The sequence below is a fragment of the Schistocerca americana genome, chromosome 3 (assembly GCF_021461395.2).
Source record: "Schistocerca americana isolate TAMUIC-IGC-003095 chromosome 3, iqSchAmer2.1, whole genome shotgun sequence".
Classification (NCBI taxonomy): domain Eukaryota; kingdom Metazoa; phylum Arthropoda; class Insecta; order Orthoptera; family Acrididae; genus Schistocerca; species Schistocerca americana.
The window spans coordinates 405,507,383-405,528,999 of record NC_060121.1 but is presented as its reverse complement, the minus strand read 5'-3'; the positions used below and the strand labels follow the sequence as shown (position 1 = coordinate 405,528,999).

The window sequence follows — 21,617 nt, the reverse complement described above, 5'->3', positions numbered from 1 at the left end:
CAGTGAGGCTCCAGGAGAAGTGATTGAGTACGAAAAGGCACACCAAAATTTAAAGTGTGGCTGAGACTAAATAAACTAGTTGTGTGTGGTTCATTTCTTTTTATGGGGTCTGCAGTGACAGGGCCACCTATCTCGATATGTTGGCGAACTATCGAGTCCTACAGATGCCTTCCGATGTCATTGTACAGCAGGATGGTGCCCCACCCCTCTACCATGGGGATGTTATCACATTTCTCCATGAGACGTTCCCTGAGCGTTGGATCGGAAGGGAAGGTCCCATTGCCTGGCCCCCTCGGCCTCCTGATCTGACTCCACTGGATTTTAGTGCGTGGTGGTTTATCAAGGATATTGTCTGCAGGACAAAGGTTCGAGATCTGATAGATTGGAGACAACGGATCTAAGCTGCAGTAGAGCTTTAACACATGTCATGCTTACGAACGTGTGGCGAAAACTGGAGTTAGTTTCCATATCTGCTGAGCTACAAACGTGGCTACATTGAACTGTTCTCCCAAGCATACAAATGTTTGAGCTGATGTATACAATATTGGACAAATAAAATTATTAAACTTAATACCTACTGAAACACAAAGAAATATTTTTAAATACCTCTAGCCCGGACACTCTGGATTTTATTTCTTTTCGTCCGCGTCAGCACTCCACTGATGTGCACTGTCTGAATAATACTCATTTATTCGTCTCCTGTCTGCAAAGGAAAACAACATGAAACGATACATACGAGTTACGTAATGTACCACCATTCGGCACTGTGATGAAATACGCTCACCAGGTAAAGTACCAGTCCTCTTCCCTTAATAGAGCACACAGGTTGCTTTGGAGCCCTCTAGAGTCTAGACGGTGTAGCATCAGTATCAGTCGGTCGTGTGACGCTTCACCACTGACTTAAGACAGGACAGTGAAGTTATGTGTTTGCGCCAGTCGGTTATACGGAATCGATGCAGTAAGACTGATCCACGTGGAGACGTCCCCATAACAACACCGTGCATTAAGTTGCCGTATTTTTGTGTACCAGCACGGACTGTTAAACTCGTCTACAATGAATCGTTTATCAGTCGCAGTCATTAATCACGTCGTAAGAACAGTGTTCTGTAAAAGATCTTAACCAACAAGGACTGTAGATGATGTCAATGACAATCGATTTCGATCCCACCAGGAGTTGGTGCTGTCAGTGAAAGCAGATCCATCTCAACCAGTTTCTGAGTAAATACTGCGGAGATAAATGCATGTAATGGACATATGGAGTCAGATACTTCACAAAAGGCCATCGATCACTGCAGCACGTAAAGCTGGTGTCTTCAGTGGGCCAAACAGCATAGAAAATGGACAGTAGCTGACAAGAGACGTATAGCGTCGTCGGACAATTCACAATATTACCTTTTTTGGAAAGACGCACCGACAGCCCAATGACTTCTTTATCCACAGCGTCTGAAAGGTGTGTTTCGGGCTGGAGGTGCTTCTGTGACGCTTTAGGTCCACTCTGAAGATTACCATGATCGTGAAAAAGGATGTTTACTTCAGGATTCTCGGTTCTTGGTGTTGCTCTTTCTTCCACACCATCGAGATGAGTTTGCTGTGTGTTCTCCCGTCTTCCGAGGTAACAACAACATGTTCACAGGGCTGCGCACATACGTTCCTGGTTTGGCAAACACTCGGGCATCCTATCGCATCTCGCTGGGTCACTGGCTTAATCTCGCAGAAAATGCCTGGGACCGTTTGGTACTGCTGGTGAATCACACTAATCACCATCCGCCCAAATTTTTCTTTTTTCACTCTTGTGACTGATGGTCTGCATGGTCTCGGCCGTTCACATGTGTAATAAAATGGAACAACTGCAGCCGTCGTTCTGATGTAATTTCATTATTTTGCAACCAGTTTCGGTGTGTCAGTACACTATCTTCAGGCCAGCCGGTCCACGGATGTTGGCTTCTGATGGGATGATGTGTATGACTGGAGTTCAACCTCTCACCGTCAGTAAAGTAAGGCCTGAAGATGGTGTATTATGTCACCGAAACTGGTTACAATATAACGAAATAACATCAAAGCGACGGTTGCAGTTGTTTCACTTTATTAAATTCCCTGTAATTGGGGATCTAATCAGCTGTGTAAACTCGTGTAGCTTCTTTTTCACCGAACTGAGGCTATTACCAAGTCTAAGAGCAGTGCTACTCGACATTAGCGAGATATCTCCTGTAGGTGACTAACTTTTTGTCCCATGTATTTATAAATCCACCACTCAGAGAGGTGAGATATGGAATGTACGACTGGGGTTCAATAAGTAATGCAACACATTTTTTTCTCAGCCAGTTTCGGTCGAAAAAATGCAAAATTTGTTACGTTAGATCGTAGAATATTCTCGCTTCAGCCCCTATAGTTTCATGAAGTTCCAACAGATGGCGACGCTATACGTAGCCTTCAAAATGGCGTCTGAAACGGAGGTGCGTCTCAAGCAGAAATCTGTCAATGAACTACTTTTGGCGGAAAACGAGAGCGTATTCACTTGCAAAATGTCTACAGGGACCTGGCAGTGAGCAAAATCAAGGCGAGTCATTGAGTGAGGCGTCTGTCATCATCGCAATAAGGACGCGCACACCTGTTCTGTCTCCCACGTGCCGACCGGTCGCACACACCTGTGACTCCTGCAATGTTGAAACGTTCAAAGCCGCACCTCTCAGCTGGTGAAGTCATGGCGACGGTCTTCTGGGACTCTGAAGGGCTTATACTGTTTTATGTCATCCCTCATGCTGTAACGATCAACACTGAAATCTATTGTGCTACCCTCAGGAAATTGAAGAAACAACCTCACCATGTTCATCACCACAAAAACTGAAACGAGCTTCTCTTTCTTCATGACAACGCAAGGCCACACACAAGTCTGCACATTCGAAGGGAGCTCACAAAACTTCGCTGTACTGTTCTTCCTCATTCACCCTACAGCTCAGACCTCACACCTTCCGTCTGTTTGGCCCAATGAAGAGTGCACTCAGGGGAAGCAGTACGTGGATGACACTGAGGTTATTAATGCAGCAAGACGCCGGCTGCGACGTCGAGCAGTACAGTCATACCATGTGGGCATACAGGTCCTCACAGTAAGGTGGCGTAAGGCCGTCGCTTTGAACGGAGATTATGTTGACAAGTAGGTTAAATAGATAGCTTTGAGCACTATGGGACTTAACATCTGAGGTCATCAGTCCCCTAGAACGTAGAACTACTTAAACCTAACTAACCTAATGACATCACACACATCCATGCCCGAAGCAGGATTCGAACCTGCGACCGTAGCGGTCTCGCAGTTCCAGACTGTAGCGCCTAGAACCGCTCGGCCACCCCGGCCGGCTGACAAGTAGGGTTTTGTAGCCAATAGAGTAGGGAATAATGTGGTGTATTGGAATATTGAGTAAAATCAACATCTTTCAGGAAAAACATGTTGCATTACGTATTGAATGTCCCTCGAATCATCGAGCAAGGTGACGCTAAATAGCTGTGTGTGTGTGTGTGTGTGTGTGTGTGTGTGTGTGTGTGTGTGTGTGTGTGTGTTTGTGTTTGTGTTTGGTGGGAGACTGACGTGACACCCCTCGTAGAACGAGGCAACTGCAATTTTTCAACGTGAAATTTAAAGCAAGGTATGACAGGCAAATGATCGAAATTAAGGCTTTGTCACAGAGAATTCGCCTTATCGCCGTGGGTTTGAAATGAACACTGCTTACACTGAGGTGACAAAAGTCATGGGATAGCACTATGTACATACGAGTGTACAGATACCAGTAGTATCATGTACACAAGGTATAAAAGTATGAAATTTCAGTGCTTTGGCGGAGCTGTCATCCGTACTTAGGTGACTCACGAGAAAAGGTATCCGACGTATTTGTGGTCACACGACGGATTTAGCAGACTCTGAAGTGGAATGCTAGTTGGAGCTAGAGGCATGTAACATTCCATTTCGGAGATCGTTAGGGAATTCAATATTCCGAGATCGACAATGTCGAGAGTCTACCAAAAATACCAAATTTCGGGTATTACCTTTCACCATGGACAACGCACTGATCGACAACGTTCACTTAACGACCGAGAGCAGCGGTGTGTGCGGAGAGTTGTCAATGTGAACAGACAAGCAACACAGCGTGACATAACCGCAGAATTTAGTTCGCTAGGACAGTGCGACGAAATTTGGCGTTAATGGGCTGTGGCAGCAGACGACAGACGCGAGTGCTTTTGCTGACAGCACGACATCGCCTGCAGCGCCTCTCCTGCGCGCCTGACCACATCGATTGGACCCTGGACGACTGGAAAACCGTGGCCTGGTCAGATGAGTCCCAGTTTCCGTTGGTAAGAGCTGATGGTGGGGTTTGAGTGTGGGCCACACCCCATGAAGACATGGACGCCAGTTGTCAACAAGGCACTATGCAAGCAGGTGCTGGTTCCATAATCGTGTGGGCTGTGTTTACATGGAATAGACTGGCTTCTCTGGTCCGACTGAACCGATCATTGACTGGAAATGGTTATGTTCGGCTCTTTGGAGACCATCTGCAGCCATTCATGGGCTTCATGTTCCCAAACAACGATGGAATTTTTATGGATGACATTGCGCCATACCATCAGGTCACAATTGTTCGCTAATGGTTTGGAGAACATTTTGGACAATTCGAGCAAATGACTAGGCCTCGCAGATCGCCCAACATGAATCCCATCGAATATGTATGGGGCTATAATCGAGAGGTCAGTTAGTGTATAAAATCCCATACCGGCAACACTTTCGCAATCGTGGACGGCTGTAGAGGTAGTATGGCTGGGTATTTCCGCAGGGGACTTCCAACGACTTGTTTTGTCCATGCCATGTCGACTTGCTGGACTACACCGGGCAAAAGGAGGTCCGACACTATATTAGGAGGTATCCCATGACTTTCGTCATCTCAGTGTATGTTGCAATTTGTAGGTTACACAGACAAGAGGGCGCATTTGGTGCGGCAGCCAGCATGTGCTGAATGCATGGGAAATTTACAATGAGAAACACATCTGACAGTGTGTTGTATGACGCTGGTACGTCACACACACACACACACACACACACACACACACACACACACACACACATAAACGATACGTTACTTCAGGTGCAGCACAGCATTAAGTGCTCGAACTAAATTAATGCGTTTTTTAAAAAAAAAATGAACAGCTACGTCATCGTTCCGACGACGAGGTCATTGGTGATGGAGCTCTAGCACGGAGAGGACAAAGATGAGGAAGGAAAGAGGAAGGATCATTATCTTGGCAATTTTGCCGGCATCCGCCATAATGGATTTAGAAAAAACTGCGGTAAATACAGATCATTCCTTTGGAATGCATGTCCAGTGTCCAAACCACTGAGCCCCCTCTCACGGTGTTTACTACAACGTCAACCATGCGTGAGATGCGCTGCATTTGGGAGCAAATGTTGGTTATTGATAGTATGTACGCAACAATGTGATCAGAAGGGAAAGACCCACTACGTAGCTGAAGCGCTCAAAAAATGTTCTGCACCATCTGCGTACTTGCGGAAGTGTCTAGTATCTGGACTTACATTCAAGCGGAGCAGAAAAGAAGGAAAAAAAAGCCTTTACTGTGAAATAAAAGCGAAACATAAAATTCCAAACTAAAGACGTTCTGTTCGAAAGTATGAGCAGCTGTGAAATAACCATCTACTGCTGGGTTGTTGCTCTGCCCTGTCCACAGCAACATTTTTCGGTCCACCTTGGCAAGCTATCGTCAAGGTGGTCGAGACATTGCTAATCAAGCCTAAGCCATTCTTTACTGTGGTCCTCATGAGGTCATCGACTTTGCAAGGAGGGTTCCTGTTACGACGTACTGCATGTTTTAATATGTGTGAAGCATGCTGAACGGGTTAATGTCTGCATATACCGTAGGCCGACCGTTCGGTTTCTTATTGCCACCTGGAGGTAGGTGTTCACAAGGTGATCTTGCTCTGGTCGTTCATTATCGTCTTGAAAGACGTATCCACCGCCGAAGTGTTGGCTGTAGGATTGGTCATTATGTTGGAGGACGCCGTTGGTATTTCTGCTTCATCAAAAATCACTTCAAAAACTTTCATTATTTTAATATAAAATGTGTCCATTATTAAAGTTCCTGTTCCAAAACGCTGTAGAAAGAGAATTACTGCTCAGAATGAAGTTCAATCTGGAAAGCGTGTTATTGATGCAGGGGAAACGTGACGGAACAAAAAAGATTAACGGAAATTTGATCAGTAGATGGCGCTGTAAACGTTAACGTAATTGAGGTCGGCTACGAATAACACACAAATCGCAAAACGACGGCTATTTTTTGAGTTACACATTACCTCATCTGTACTGTTCAATGTGTATGACTGTACATGTTTGACAGTCAACAGTTGTAGCACTTTCAGTGATGTAGGTCCATCCACCACGGCAAAGTCGTAAGACAACGGATGTAAAAAATCGGGTTTTAATAGTCCTGAGGCCAAAAACGGCATAAAAAGCAAAATGACATCGATTTCTGATTGTCGTGAGACTGGCGCAAGACATGTTCAATACGCTGTCCACCAGTGCCTGCCACATGTGGAAATCGAGAAACAGTGCGTTTCGCGACAAATCGGAGTATCTCTGGGGTCACGTTCAGAATGTGTTGAGCAATGCGTGTCTTCAATTCAGCTACTTGCGTTATTGTAGCACTAAACACATCTTTCAGACAATCTCTCAGTCAGAAGTCAGGTCTGTAGCAGCCGTTTCACTGGCTATGCACTGTGCGGGGAGCGCCATCTTGCATAAAAATGACTCTACCGTTACATCCACGCTGTTAAAGAGTTGGAGTGACGTTGGTGCGCAAAAGAGTTTGCCAATGGCGGTACAGGTAATAGGACCCTCACGACTCACCTCCTCGAAGAAACACGGGCCTACGATGAACGATGCCACAAACCCCTACTACACAGCCACCTTTGCAGAATCAAGTGGCAGCGGTTGGTGTGCGTGCGGATTTTCCATTGTCCATATTCGGGAATTCTGCATACTGGCATGTCCTTGGAGATGGAAACGAAAATCGTCTGTCCACAGAATTTTCAGTGGCTATTCACAGTTCACTTCTATGCGAGCAAGAAATCGTCTTGCAGTCAGTTCAGCAGAAAGCGACTCCCGAACATGGGTGATTTTGTATGGATAGCAATGCAGGATGTTTCGTGGGATTTTATGCACCGTGCTCACAGGCATGTCCAATGTTGGGGCAATTCCTTGTGCAGACCAACCCTCCTGCAATGCTATGATCACGTCTTCGACAAACGTCAGATCAGCGGCTTTGCTCCCTCTGCCACGTTGCACTTCAAAAGAACCCGTCTTTTCCAATTTTGTAATCATTTTCTCCAGACCATTAGCAGGCATCGGACCAATGCCTTTTTTCGTACCGCTGAGTGTCCAGAACTTCTGTAGGGCTACTGGTGCACAGCCACCGTTCTTGTAAAAGAGCTTTACCAGCAGCGCGCGATGCTGCATGGACACAGTCACGTTGGATGGTTCAAAAAGATTTCGGGCTTGCAGCCGGTCGTCGTAAACTTCATTGCACGATATTTCGGCTGGACAACTGCCAGCCACCTTCAGGTGAGCCGAACGAGGACTGACGAAGACGTTCTCCGCTCCGTCTTGCGTAGTGCGCTGATAGTACTGCCGCGCATGCGTTGCAGTCGCGGAGACAGAAGGGCCACACCGCCCAGCGGCAGCGCCCTCGCTGGTGGAACTGCAGTACTCAGCTGCCGTCGGTATTGTCGCTGGTCGCAGCTATCGAAGTCTCCTGGCGTCTTCGTCTCGAGCAAATTTTTGAGATGACGGGATTCCATGCGTTATTCAATTGGTAATCACTGTCACGGTTCATTAGATTTCCCGCAACGCGTATTTCAACGGATTCTTTGATAATGGAGTCCCAAAAAGTTGTTGCTGTGGCCAAAATCGAAGTTTTGTCGTACTCCATTGAATGTCCATTATAAATACAATGTTCCGCAACAGCAGACTTACTGGGTTGCATTAGGCGAGTGCAACGCTGATGTTCTGTACAACGCTCTTCCACTGTACGCGTTGTCTGTCCTATATAGGCCACACCACATTGACACGGTATTTTGCAAATTCCCGCCTTCCACAGTAACAAATCATCCTTCACCGATCCAAACAAATCCGTAATCTTAGAAGGCGGACGAAAAACCACTTTCACCTGAAAATTATTAATAATCCTCGCCATCTTGAAGGAGATATTTCCAACGAAGGGAAGAAAAGCTAGGGGCTTGGCTGGCGCGTTCTCCTCTTTATTCATTTCCCGGTTCCTGGCTCTAGTTGAGAAGGCCCTGTTAATTTGCCGGGTCGAGTACCCATTGTCTCTGAACACCGTCCTCAAATGTGTAAGTTCCTTAGGCAAATTCTCTGCATCCGACACCGTATGTGCCCTGTGCACAAGGGTTTTAAGTACACTCTTGGTCTGGGATGGGTGATGGCAACTTGAAGAATGCAAATACAAATCATTGTGAGTGGGCTTACGATAGACAGAATGTCCCACCGTGCCGTCACTCTTCCGTTTAACCAAAACATCCAGGAATGGAAGACAGCCATCTTTCTCTAGTTCCATATTCTCACAGATGGAGTTAAGATGATGAAAAAACTCCATTAACTTGGGGCCACACTATGAAAGTATCATCCAAGTATATCCAAAAAACAGTTGGTTTACAAACCGCTGATTGAAGTGCTCTCTTCTCAAAATCCTCCATAAAAAGGTTAGCCACCAGAGGAGACAGAGGGCTGCCCATGGCGACACCGTCAGACTGTTCGAAATATTCCTGGTTAAACATAAAATAAGTTGAGGAAAGAGCATATCGAAACAAAGTAGTGATGTCCGATTCAAACTGTTGACCAATTAGAATCAAGGAATCCGGAAGAGGCACTTTTGTGAAAAGGGAAACTACATCAAAACTCACTAGAAGATCCGAACTACTTAAGTGGAGAGCCCCCAGTCTGTTGATAAAATCAGCAGAGTTCCGTATATGACGTGAACATTTGTCAACAAATGGTCTCAGCAAAGAAGCTAGATGTTTCTCTAAATCATATGTGGGTGCGTCAATATTACTCACTATAGGCCGTAAAGGCAGACCTTCTTTATGCACTTTAGGAAGACCATATGGTCTCAGTGGTACGCTGCAATGTGGACTTAACCGAGAACCGATTAGTGTGACATTTCGTGTGGTATGGTGTGGTGTGGTATCCCCCCCATGAACTATGGACCTTGCCGTTGGTGGGCAGGCTTGCATGCCTCAGCGATACAGATAGCCGTACCGTAGGTGCAACCACAACGGAGGGGTATCTGTTGAGAGGCTAGACAAACACGTGGTTCCTGAAGAGGGGCAGCAGCCTTTTCAGAAGTTGCAGGGGCAACAGTCTGGATGATTGACTGATCTGGCCTTGTAACATTAACCAAAACGGCCTTGCTGTGCTGGTACTGTGAACGGTTGAAAGCAAGGGGAAACTACAGCCGTAATTTTTCCCGAGGGCATACAGCTTTACTGTATGGTTAAATGATGATGGCATCCTCTTGGGTAAAATATTCCGGAGGTAAAATAGTCCCCCATTCGGATCTCCGGGCGGGGACTACTCAAGAGGACGTCGTTATCAGGAGAAGGAAAACTGGCGTTCTACGGATCGGAGCGTGGAATGTCAGATCCCTTAATTGGGCAGGTAGGTTAGAAAATTTAAAAAGGGAAATGGATAGGTTAAAGTTAGATGTAGTGGGAATTAGTGAAGTTCGGTTGCAGGAGGAACAAGACTTTTGGTTAGGCAAATACAGGGTTATAAATACAAATTCAAATAGGGGTAATGCAGGAGTAGGTTTAATAATGAATAAAAAAAATAGGAATGTGGGTAAGCTACTACAAACAGCATAGTGAACGCATTATTGTGGCCAAGATAGACACGAAGCCCACGCCTACTACAGTAGTACTAGTTTATTTGCCAAGTAGCTCTGCAGATGACGAAGAAATTGTAGAAATGTATGATGAAATAAAAGAAATTATTCAGATAGTGAAGGGAGACCAAAATTTAATAGTCATGGGTGACTGGAATTCGGTAGTAGGAAAATGGAGAGAAGGAAACGTAGTAGGTGAATATGGATTGGGGCTAAGAAATGAAAGAGGAAGCCGCCTGGTAGAATTTTGCACAGAGCACAACTTAATCATAGCTAACACTTGGTTCAAGAATCATAAAAGAAGATTGTATACATGGAAAAAGCCTGGAGATACTGACAGATTTCAGATAGATTATACAATGGTAAGACAGAGATTTAGGAACCAGGTTTTAAATTGTAAGACATTTCCAGGGGCAGATGTGGACTCTGACCACAATCTATTGGTTATGAACTGTAGATTAAAAATGAAGAAACTGCAAAAAGGTGGGAATTTGAGGAGATGGGACCTGGATAAACTGACTAAACCAGAGGTTGTACAGAGTTTCAGGGAGAGCGTAAGGGAACAAATGGCAGGAATGGGGGAAAGAAATACAGTAGAAGAAGAATGGGTAGCTTTGAGGGATGAAGTAGTGAAGGCAGCACAGGATCAAGTAGGTAAAAAAGACGAGGGCTAGTAGAAATCCTTGGGTAACAGAAGAAATATTGAATTTCATTGATGAAAGGAGAAAATATAAAAATGCAGTAAATGAAGCAGGCAAAAAGGAATACCAACGTCTCAAAAATGAGATCAACAGGAAGTGCAAAATGGCTAAGCAGGGATGGCTAGAGGATAAATGTATGGATGTAGAGGCTTATCTCACTAGGGGTAAGATAGATACTGCCTACAGCAAAATTAAAGAGACCTTTGGAGAAAGGAGAACCACTTGTATGAATATCAAGAGCTCAGACGGAAACCCAGTTCTAAGCAAAGAAGGGAAGGCAGAAAGGTGGAATGAGTATATAGAGGGTCTATACAAGGGCGATGTACTTGAGCACAATGTTATGGAAATGGAAGAGGATGTAGATGAAGATGAAATGAGAGATATGATACTGCGTGAAGAGTTTGACTGAGTACTGAAAGACCTGAGTCGAAACAAGACCCGGGAGTAAACAACATTCCATTAGAACTACTGACGGCCATGGGAGAGCCAGTCCTGACAAAACTCTGCCATCTGGTGAGCAAGATGTATGAGACAGGCGAAATACCCTCAGACTTCAAGAAGAATATAATAATTCCAATCCCAAAGAAAGCAGGTGTTGACAGATGTGAAAATTACCGAACTATCAGTTTAATAAGTCACGGCTGCAAAATACTAACGCGAATTCTTTACAGACGAATGGAAAAACTAGTAGAAGCCGACCTTGGGGAAGATAAGGTTGGATTCCGTAGAAATATTGGAACACGTGAGGCAATACTGACCCTACGACTTACCGTAGAAGATACAATACCAAGATGGCCGCCGAGAAAGTGACGCCAGAAACCATTTCCAGAAAGTTAAGTGATTTAGACAGGAATATAATTTAGTTTAACGCCGACAACAAATTAAATACGTGCATTAGTGTATCGTTTAGTCTTGCCGTTAAAGGTTTGACTTTTCTTTGCGTATTTTTTCAGAAAACACGAAAAGATCGTAACTTCGCGAAGTCGCGCTTAGGCTTAAATTTTGTAAACGTGTTTGTTTCTTGTTTCACGGTAATTTAACTAGTTTCTCGGTAACAAATAAGTAAACTACCGTAAATAGCGTATAACTTCATTGTTTTAATACAGATTTCAGAAAAACAGCGTAACTTTATATCAGAAACTTGCCTATATACATTTGTTTATAGGCCTAATTCTCGTAACGTTTTTGGAGAATCGAAGTTAAAGTATCTCGTTTAATTGTCCTTTTTTTCATTCCATCGAGTGAAATATATAATAAATAGCGTATACCTTCGTTGTTTTAATACAGATCTCAGAAAAACAGCGGAATTTTAAATCTGAAACTTGCTTTTATACATTTGTGAATAGGCTTAATTCTTGTAACGTCTTTTTTGATTTTCGGTAATTTAATTGATTTATTCTAGCTAAAGTATTATTTTTGCCATGAGTGAGAAGTGCCTGACTTGCCGTAGAATTGTTAGTTCCGGGGTTTGGTGTGATGGATGCAGTAGTTTTTTTCACTGGGGGGACTGCAGTGGCGTGGGTGTTGGGAAAGTGGATCAGGCTCATCAGTGGTTATGTAGGATTTGCAGCAGAGATAGAAAGATAGTGGAACAGGAGGGGAAAATTGCTGCCCTTCAGGCTGAGCTAGATCAGGCTAGGGAAGATCTGGACAGGTTAAGGAGGGAGAAGGGCAAAGAGAGGTGGGAAGTGGCAACAGGTAGCAGAAGGAATAGGCCTAGAACTAAGTCTGACAGTTTTGTGGTGAATGTCAAAAATAAGTTTGACCTGTTGCTTCAGTTAGAAACTGATGAGCCTCAAGCAGAGGTAGGTGTAGACAGGACACAACAAACTTTCAATAGGAAATTGAAAAAGAATGTAGGAAAGTCATCGAACAGGAAGAAAGTTTTGTTGTTAGGCAGTTCTCATGCCAGAGGTGTAGGCCAACTTCTGCAGGAGGAATTAGGACCAGAATACCAGGTCACAAATTTTTTCAAACCAAGTGCTAGTCTGGATCAGGTGACAAAGAATTTAGGTTCACTCTGTAAAGGATTTACCAGGGAAGACACCGTGGTTATTGTGGGAGGGCCAGGGAACAGCATCGACAGAGATCCTGGGTACAGTATAGAGTGTGACCTGGTAAAGATTGCGTCAGCATCGAGACACACCAATGTTGAATTTGTATCTGTCCTGAGACGCCATGACTGGCCTCATTCAAACTCTTCTGTTGGGAGAGTTAATTTGGAGTTGGAACGGCTGCTTGGATCGGGTGCGGGGGCTCATATTGGTGTGGTTCCTGTTGATTATCTCAGTAGGTGGGACTATACCAGGCACGGCCTACATCTCAACAGGAAAGGGAAGGGGAAACTGGCTGGGGTAATAGCAGGAAATTTAAGGGGGGGAGGCACTGCCATGAATGGTAAAATACCAGTGGTTACAGGTGTTGGAGCAGCACCTTTTTTAGGATAGGTAAGACAGAAAGAGGTCAAGTTCTACGAGAGGTCAGGATTGAAACAAATCTTCAGTTTAGGAAAGAAATTAAACAGAACAATTCTAGCACATTGGATCACCAATCACAGCTATCAATTATAAATTTTCACCAATCACCAGAAATTTTATCTCCACCAAGTTGTATCTCAGTCCTAGGTAATTCCATTGATGAATTAAAGTCACCCAACCCAGTTGACATAATCTGCCTCTCTGAACACCATGTGACCACTGGTATAGGAACTAGGCCTAAGCACAATGAGAAACTCAGACAGGAGAGTACTGCAAATGTTAGAATAAGGAAAGGTTCTCATAAAAGTATAATTAAAAATAATGTAAGTATATTTCATCAAAATATTGGGAGTTTAAAGAATAAAGTAGATGAGCTTCTGGTTTGTTTAGAAGATTTAGAAGCTGAGAATGAAATAGATATACTATGCCTGTCTGAGCATCACATTGTTACTGATATGGATAAGGTAAATGTAAGTGGTTATAAGATCTCTGCACATGTAATGAGAGAAAATATGGAGAAAGGAGGAGTTGCCATATATGTCAAAAGTTATCATTGTGCAAAAAGTATAGAAACAAAAAAGTTTTGTGTAGAGAAACATATAGAAGCATGTGCCTGTGAGCTTAAATTAAATAAAGGCACATTTATAATTGTAACTGTATATAGGTCCCCATCAGGGAATTTTCATCTATTTCTGAAAAATTTGGACTCCTTGTTGTGCTATCTGTCAGACAGGGGGAAGCAAATTATTATTTGTGGGGACTTCAATGTAGATTCTTTGAAAGAGGGTAATAGGAAAAATGACCTTGAAGTATTACTCGGTTCTTTCAATTTGACACCCGTTATTGATTTTCCTACTCGGGTGGTAAAGGATAGCAGCTCACTGATAGATAACTTCTTTATAGACCAAGATAAGTTTAACCAGATAAATGCTCAGCCTGTCGAGAATGGTCTTTCCGATCATGGTGCACAGCTAGTTACAATATATGACATAGCTCCATTCAGCAATACTAAACAGTCCTCCAAAGTAGTACGTTCAGTCAACGATTTAACAATTGCAAATTTCAGGGAAAGCCTACAGCAGTTAGACTGGGATGAGGTGTACCGTGAACCTGATGCCAATTTAAAATATAATTTATTTCATGACATTTTTGTAAATGCATTTGAAAACTGCTTCCCCAAGAAAATAGTTAAATATACTCGTAAGAAACCTTGTAACAAACCATGGCTTACTAAGGGTATAAAAATATCTTGTAACCGGAAAAGGGAAATGTATCTGACAGCAAGAAAGAGTAGTGACCCAGAAACTATCAAAAATTATAAAAACTACTGTGTTATATTAAGAAAATCCAGGAATATGTGTATCATGTCTGAAATCAGCAACTCTGATAATAAAATTAAAACAATTTGGAATATTATTAAAAGAGAAACAGGTGAACCAAGAGCCGAGGAAGACAGTATTACCATCAAATTGAATGAAAACTTTACAAACAAAAAGTCAGAAGTTGAAAATATTTTTAATAATCATTTTCTAAATGTTGTGGATATAGTAGGATCCAGGTGTTCATTAGAAGATGCTAGGCTGTTAATGGAAGTGGTCATACCTATGCAATTTGATACAATTGAAATCTCACCCACTTCTCCCTCTGAAATTAGGAAAATAATAAACTTGCTTAAAAGCAAAAACTCACATGGCATTGATGGCATTTCCAGCAAAATACTAAAACCTTGTTCTCAACAGATAAGTAAGATTCTCAGCCACCTGTGTAATAGCTCTCTGGAACAGGGCATTTTCCCTGATAGACTGAAATATGCTATTGTTATACCTTTGCATAAAAAGGGGGATAGATCTGATGTCAACAATTACCGTCCAATCTCCCTTCTAACAGCTTTATCCAAAATTTTTGAGAAAGTAATGTATTCAAGAGTAGCTTCACATATCTGTAAAAATGAAGTACTAACAAAATGTCAGTTTGGTTTCCAGAAAGGTTTTTCAACAGAAAATGCCATATATGCTTTCACCAGTCAAATTTTGAATGATCTGAATAACCGAACACCTCCCATTGGGATTTTTTGTGATCTCTCAAAGGCTTTTGATTGTGTAAATCACGAAATTCTGCTAGACAAGCTCAAGTATTGTGGCATGAGTGGGACAGTGCACAAATGGTTTAATTCGTACCTAACTGGAAGAGTGCAGAAAGTTGAAATAAGTAGTTCTCGTAACATGCAAAGATCAGCACTTTCCTCAAACTGAGGAACTATCAAGAATGGGGTTCCACAAGGGTCAGTCTTGGGTCCTTTGTTGTTCTTATTATATATTAATGACTTGCCATTCTATATTCATGAAGAGGCAAAGTTAGTTCTCTTTGCTGATGATACAAGTATAGTAATCACACCTGACAAACAAGAATTAACCGATGAAATTGTCAATACTGTCTTTCAGAAAATTACTAAGTGGTTCCTTGTAAACGGACTCTCACTGAATTTTGATAAGACACAGTACATACAGTTCCGTACAGTGAATGGTATGACGCCATTAATAAATATAGACCTTAATCAGAAGCATATAGCTAAGGTAGAATATTCCAAATTTTTAGGTATGTCCATTGATGAGAGATTAAATTGGAAGAAACACATTGATGATCTGCTGAAACGTTTGAGTTCAGCTACTTATGCAATGAGGGTCATTGCAAATTTTGGTGATAAACATCTTAGTAAATTAGCTTACTACGCCTATTTTCACTCATTGCTTTCATATGGCATCATATTTTGGGGTAATTCATCACTGAGGAATAAAGTATTTATTGCACAGAAGCGTGTAATCAGAATAATAGCTGGAGTCCACCCAAGATCATCCTGCAGACATTTATTTAAGGATCTAGGGATATTCACAGTAGCTTCTCAGTATATATACTCTCTTATGAAATTTGTTATTAACAACCAAACCCAATTCAAAAGTAATAGCAGTGTGCATAACTACAATACTAGGAGAAAGGACGATCTTCACTATACAAGATTAAATCTAACTTTGGCACAGAAAGGGGTGAATTATACTGGCACTAAAGTCTTTGGTCACTTACCAAATAGTATCAAAAGTCTGACAGATAACCAACAAGTATTTAAGAAGAAATTAAAAGAATTTCTGAATGACAACTCCTTCTACTCCATAGAGGAACTTTTAGATATAAATTAAGAAAAAAAAATTAAAAAATAAAAAAAATAAAAAAAACACAAAAAATAAAGTTGTTATATTAACTTAAGTATGTTGTTAAATTAACCTAATTATGTCATGTATTGGAAAATTTGACTCATTCCACATCATTACGAAATATCGTATTCATGATCCATGGAACTAGTATTAATCTAATCTAATCTAATAGATTAAGGAAAGGCAACCCAGCGTATCTAGCATTTGTAGACTTAGAGAAAGCTTTTGACAATGTTGGCTGGAATACTCTCTTTCAAATTCTGAAGGTGGCAGGTGTAAAACATAGGGAGCGAAAGGCTATTTACAATTTGTATAGAAACCAAATGGCAGTTATAAGAGTTGAGGGGCTTGAAAGGGAAGCAGTGGTTGGGAAGGGAGTGAGACAGGGTTGTAGCCTCTCCCCGATGTTATTCAATCTGTATATTGAGCAAGCAGTGAAGGAAACAAAAGAAAAATTCGGAGTAGGTATTAAAATTCATTGAGAAGAAATAAAAACTTTGAGGTTCGCCGATGACATTGTAATTCTGTCAGAGACAGCAAAGGACTTGGAAGAGCAGTTGAATGGAATGGACAGCGTCTTGAAAGGAGGATATAAGATGAACATCAACAAAAGCAAAACGAGGATAATGGAATGTAGTCGAATTAAGTCGGGTGATGCTGAGGGTATTAGATTAGGAAATGAGACACTTAAAGTAGTAAAGGAGTTTTGCTGTTTGGGGAGCACAATAACTGATAATGGTCGAAGTAGTGAGGATATAAAACGCAGACTGGCAATGAGAAGTAAAGCGTTTCTGAAGAAGAGAAATTTGTTGACTTCGAGTATAGATTTAAGTGTCAGGAAGTCGTTTCTGAAAGTAATTGTATGGAGTGTAGTCATGTATGGAAGTGAAACATGGACGATAAATAGTTTGGACAAGAAGAGAATAGAAGCTTTCGAAATGTGGTGCTACAGAAGAATGCTGAAGATTAGATAGGTAGATCACATAACTAATGAGGAGGTATTGAATAGAATTGGAGAGAAGAGGAGTTTGTGGCACAACTTGACTAGAAGAAGGGATCGGTTGGTAGGACATGTTCTGAGGCATTAATGGATCATCAATTTAGTATTGGAGGGCAGCGTGGAGGGTAAAAATCGTAGAGGGAGACCAAGAGATGAATACACCAAGTACATTCAGAAGGATGTAGGTTGCAGTAAGTACTGGGAGATGAAGAAGCTTGCACAGGATAGAGTAGCATGGAGAGCTGCATGAAACCAGTCTCAGGACTGAAGACCACAACAACAACAACAACATAGCAACATATCTGCAAGACATTATTTGAATGCTTACAATCGTGGACAAGCAGTTGGATGGCTTGAATGCGGTCAGTGTGTCGCTACTATGGCCATAGTAATGAACGTATCCAAAAGTGTCATCTTGCGTTTAAAAAGGTCTCTGAAGGAGATGACATGCTATATAAAAGCATAGACAGACTACCACATGGGAAGGGGATCGATCTGCAGCCCCATTGGTGACAAGGAACAGATATCTCACTCTGGGCAGACGCTGCAGACCTAGCAGCCACTACCAGTACATGTGTCTCCACAAAAACCATTTCATAGTTATTAAATCAGACTGGTTTTTATGCTTGGAAGCCTGTTTAATGCAGCTCACTCCATCAATGCCATTGTCGAGAAAGAGGTTGTTGGTGTAGGGAGAAGGTTGGCTGGTGTCAGCAACAGCTGTCTAGCGTGATGTTCTCTGACAAATCTCATTTCACTGTGGTGAGTGATTCTAGCCATCAGTTAATGTGGAGAGAGAGAGAAACATGTTACATACCACAGAATGTTGATGTATGTCATCGGTATGGCCTAGGCATTATGATGTGGGCAGGCAGTATGACCGATGGCCAAACACCACTGCATATCTTTGCATGAGATACTGTTACAGTACAGCGGTACCGCAGGTAGATCATTCTAGGTCATGTCCTTCTGTTTAGGGGTGCAGTAGGTCCCACTTTTCTGTTTATGGATGACAATGCCTGCCCACACAGGACTGCTGTGCTGTCGGACACACTAGAAAGTGAAAATATTGAATTTATGGAATGGCCTGCTTACTCCCTGGACCCAAATTCTATTCAGCATGCCTGGGATGCTCTTGGCAGACACATTTCTCAAAGAACACCCCTCCCCAAATCATGCAAGAACTGGAAACTGCCTCAAGATAGGAGTTGGACAGTATCAGTCAATGACTCAGAACCAGTTTGATAGCCAACGTGAAAATAGGTGCAAAATGTGCCTAAGGAGGGCATACTCCTTACCAGGAGTCTGATATCCACCTTCATGTTGGGAGTCTGACCTGTGTCAAATGAGAACACTATTTATGTTTGTTGTCTTGGTTTCCCATGGGGTGAAATCTGTACAGTTTTTCACTATAAATAAACCATTCCAGCTCTGTTAAGTATGTGCTGTGTTTCATGTTGTTGATCATTGCCTGTGGCTATTCCCATCCAACAATGAGTCTATTCCATAGCAACTATCAAGCAGTATGTAATATTTTGAGTGTCGTAATCCCATTATCAAGCTCCCTCTAGAGACCTTGTACAGTTCATCAGTAATCTGATGAACAATGGCTTTAATGCAAATGTGTTATCAGCTTCCAAGAAAGGATCATTTGTATCAGATAAGTGGAGGCACAAATTCCAGAAAGGCCTTGAAAGTTGGAGTGGATTTGTGGTATGTGATTAGATTAGAGGAAATTTACTTAGTGTTCCAATAGATCTGTACTGAGGAAATCCTCCAGGATGCAGAACATATCTGCAAACAGAAGTACAAAATAAGTATTTACAAACAAAAACATCAGATATGGTAATGTACTTTCTATAGGTCCCAAGTGAAATGGTCCTCATGATTGTGGACTAAGTCAAAAAACTGTAAACATATTTTCATGTAAAACATAATAGCAAACTTATCACTAAACTTGTCAGTGCTCAATACAGTGAGATGTATGTGGTAACTCTTAGGCTGTTGTAGCCATGAACCATCAAATTAAAAAAAAAAAATTACAACAATTATTTATAATTATCTCACTGAATTTGTACAGAAGTCAGATTGTCCATAATACAATACTTGATTTTGTAAGCAACAAATACACATCAGTCAGTTCTACTAAGAACACACTATCCTAATTCCTTCACAAGAATCAAAACACACTATCCTCATTCCTTCAAAAGTGCAAATCTTTCTTTCCCATCCACTTCACTTGGTCCCCTCAACCTAACATGTCACATCCTGGACATTGACCTCATCCTCTCTGATGGCTCCATCCACACTTCTACATCTACATACATACTCCGCAAGCCACCTGACGGTGTGTGGCGGAGGGTACCCTGAGTACCTCTATCGGTTCTTCCTTCTATTCCAGTCTCGTATTGTTCGTGGAAAGAAAGGTTGTCGGTATGCCTCTGTGTGGGCTCTAATCTCTCTCATTTTATCCTCATGGTCTCTTCGCGGGATATACGTAGGAGATAGCAATATATTGCTTGACTCTTCGGTGAAGGTATGTTCTCGAAACTTTAACAAAAGCCCGTACCGAGCTACTGAGCGTCTCTCCTGCAGAGTCTTCCACTGGAGTTTATCTATCATCTCCGTAACGCTTTCGCAATTACTAAACGATCCTGTAATGAAGCGCGCTGCTATCCGTTGGATCTTCTCTATCTCTTCTATCAACCCTATCTGGTATGGATCCCACACTGCTGAGCAGTATTCAAGCAGTGGGCGAACAAGCGTACTGTAACCTACTTCCTTTGTTTTGAGATTGCATTTCCTTAGGATTCTTCCAATGAATCTCAGTCTGGCATCTGCTTTACCGACGATCAACTTTATATGATCATTCCATTTTAAATCACTCCTGATGCGTACTCCCAGATAATTTATGGAATTAACTGCTTCCAGTTGCTGACCTGCTATTTTGTAGCTAAATGATAAGGGATCTATCTTTCTATGTATTCACAGCACATTACACTTGTCTACATTAAGATTCAATTGCCATTCCCTGCACCATGTGTCAATTTGCTGCAGATCCTCCCGCATTTCAGTACAATTTTCCATTGTTACAACCTCTCGATATACCACAGCATCATCTGCAAAATGCCTCAGTGAACTTCCGATGTCATCCACAAGGTCATTTATGTATATTGTGAATAGCAACGGTCCTATGACACTCCCCTGCGGCACACCTGAAATCACTCTTACTTCGGAAGACTTCTCTCCATTGAGAATGACATGCTGCGTTCTGTTATCTAGGAACTCTCCAATTCAATCACACAATTGGTCTGATAGTCCATATGCTCTTACTTTGTTCATTAAACGACTGTGGGGAACTGTATCGAATGCCTTGTGGAAGTCAAGAAACACGGCATCTACCTGTGAACCCATGTCCATGTCTATGGCCCTCTGAGTCTCGTGGACGAATAGCGTGAGCTGGGTTTCGCACGACCGTCTTTTTTGAAACCCATGCTGATTCCTACAGAGTAGATTTCTAGTCTCCAGAAAAGCCATTATACTCGAACATGATACGTGTTCCAAAATTCTACAACTGATCGACGTTAGAGATATAGGTCTATTGTTCTACACATCTGTTTGACGTCCCTTCTTGAAAATGGGGATGACCTGCACCCTTTTCCAATCCTTTGGAACGCTACGCTCTTCTAGAGACCTACGGTACACCGCTGCAAGAAGGGGAGCAAGTTCCTTAGCGTACTCTGTGTAAAATCGAACTGGTATCCCATCAGGTCCAGCGGCCTTTCCTCTTTTGAGCGATTTTAATTGTTTCTCTATCCCTCTGTCATCTATTTCGATATCTACCATTTTGTCATCTTTGCGACAATCTAGAGAAGGAACTACAGTGCAGTCTTCCTCTGTGAAACAGTTTTGGAAAAGACATTTAGTATTTCGGCCTTTAGTCTGTCATCCTTTGTTTCAGTACCATTTTGGTCACAGAATGTCTGGACATTTTGTTTTGATCCACCTACCGCTTTGACATAAGACCAAAATTTCTTAGGATTTTCTGCCAAGTCAGTACATAGAACTTTACTTTCGAATTCATTGAACGCCTCTCGCATAGCCCTCCTCACACTACATTTCGCTTTGCGTAATTTTTGTTTGTCTGCAAGGCTTTGGCTATGTTTATGTTTGCTGTGAAGTTCCCTTTGCTTCCGCAGCAGTTTTCTAACTCGGTTGTTGTACCACGGTGGCTCTTTTCCATCTCCTATGATCTTGCCTGGCACATACTCATCCAACGCAT

General features: G+C 42.3%; 1 protein-coding gene across 3 annotated transcripts in view; it reads left to right on the top strand.

The window, feature by feature from the left end:
- The window catches only part of LOC124606279 (F-box/LRR-repeat protein 2), a 730,587-nt gene that overhangs the window by 656,978 nt on the left and 51,992 nt on the right, over window positions 1-21,617 (top strand). The gene's annotated exons all lie outside the window — the stretch shown is intronic.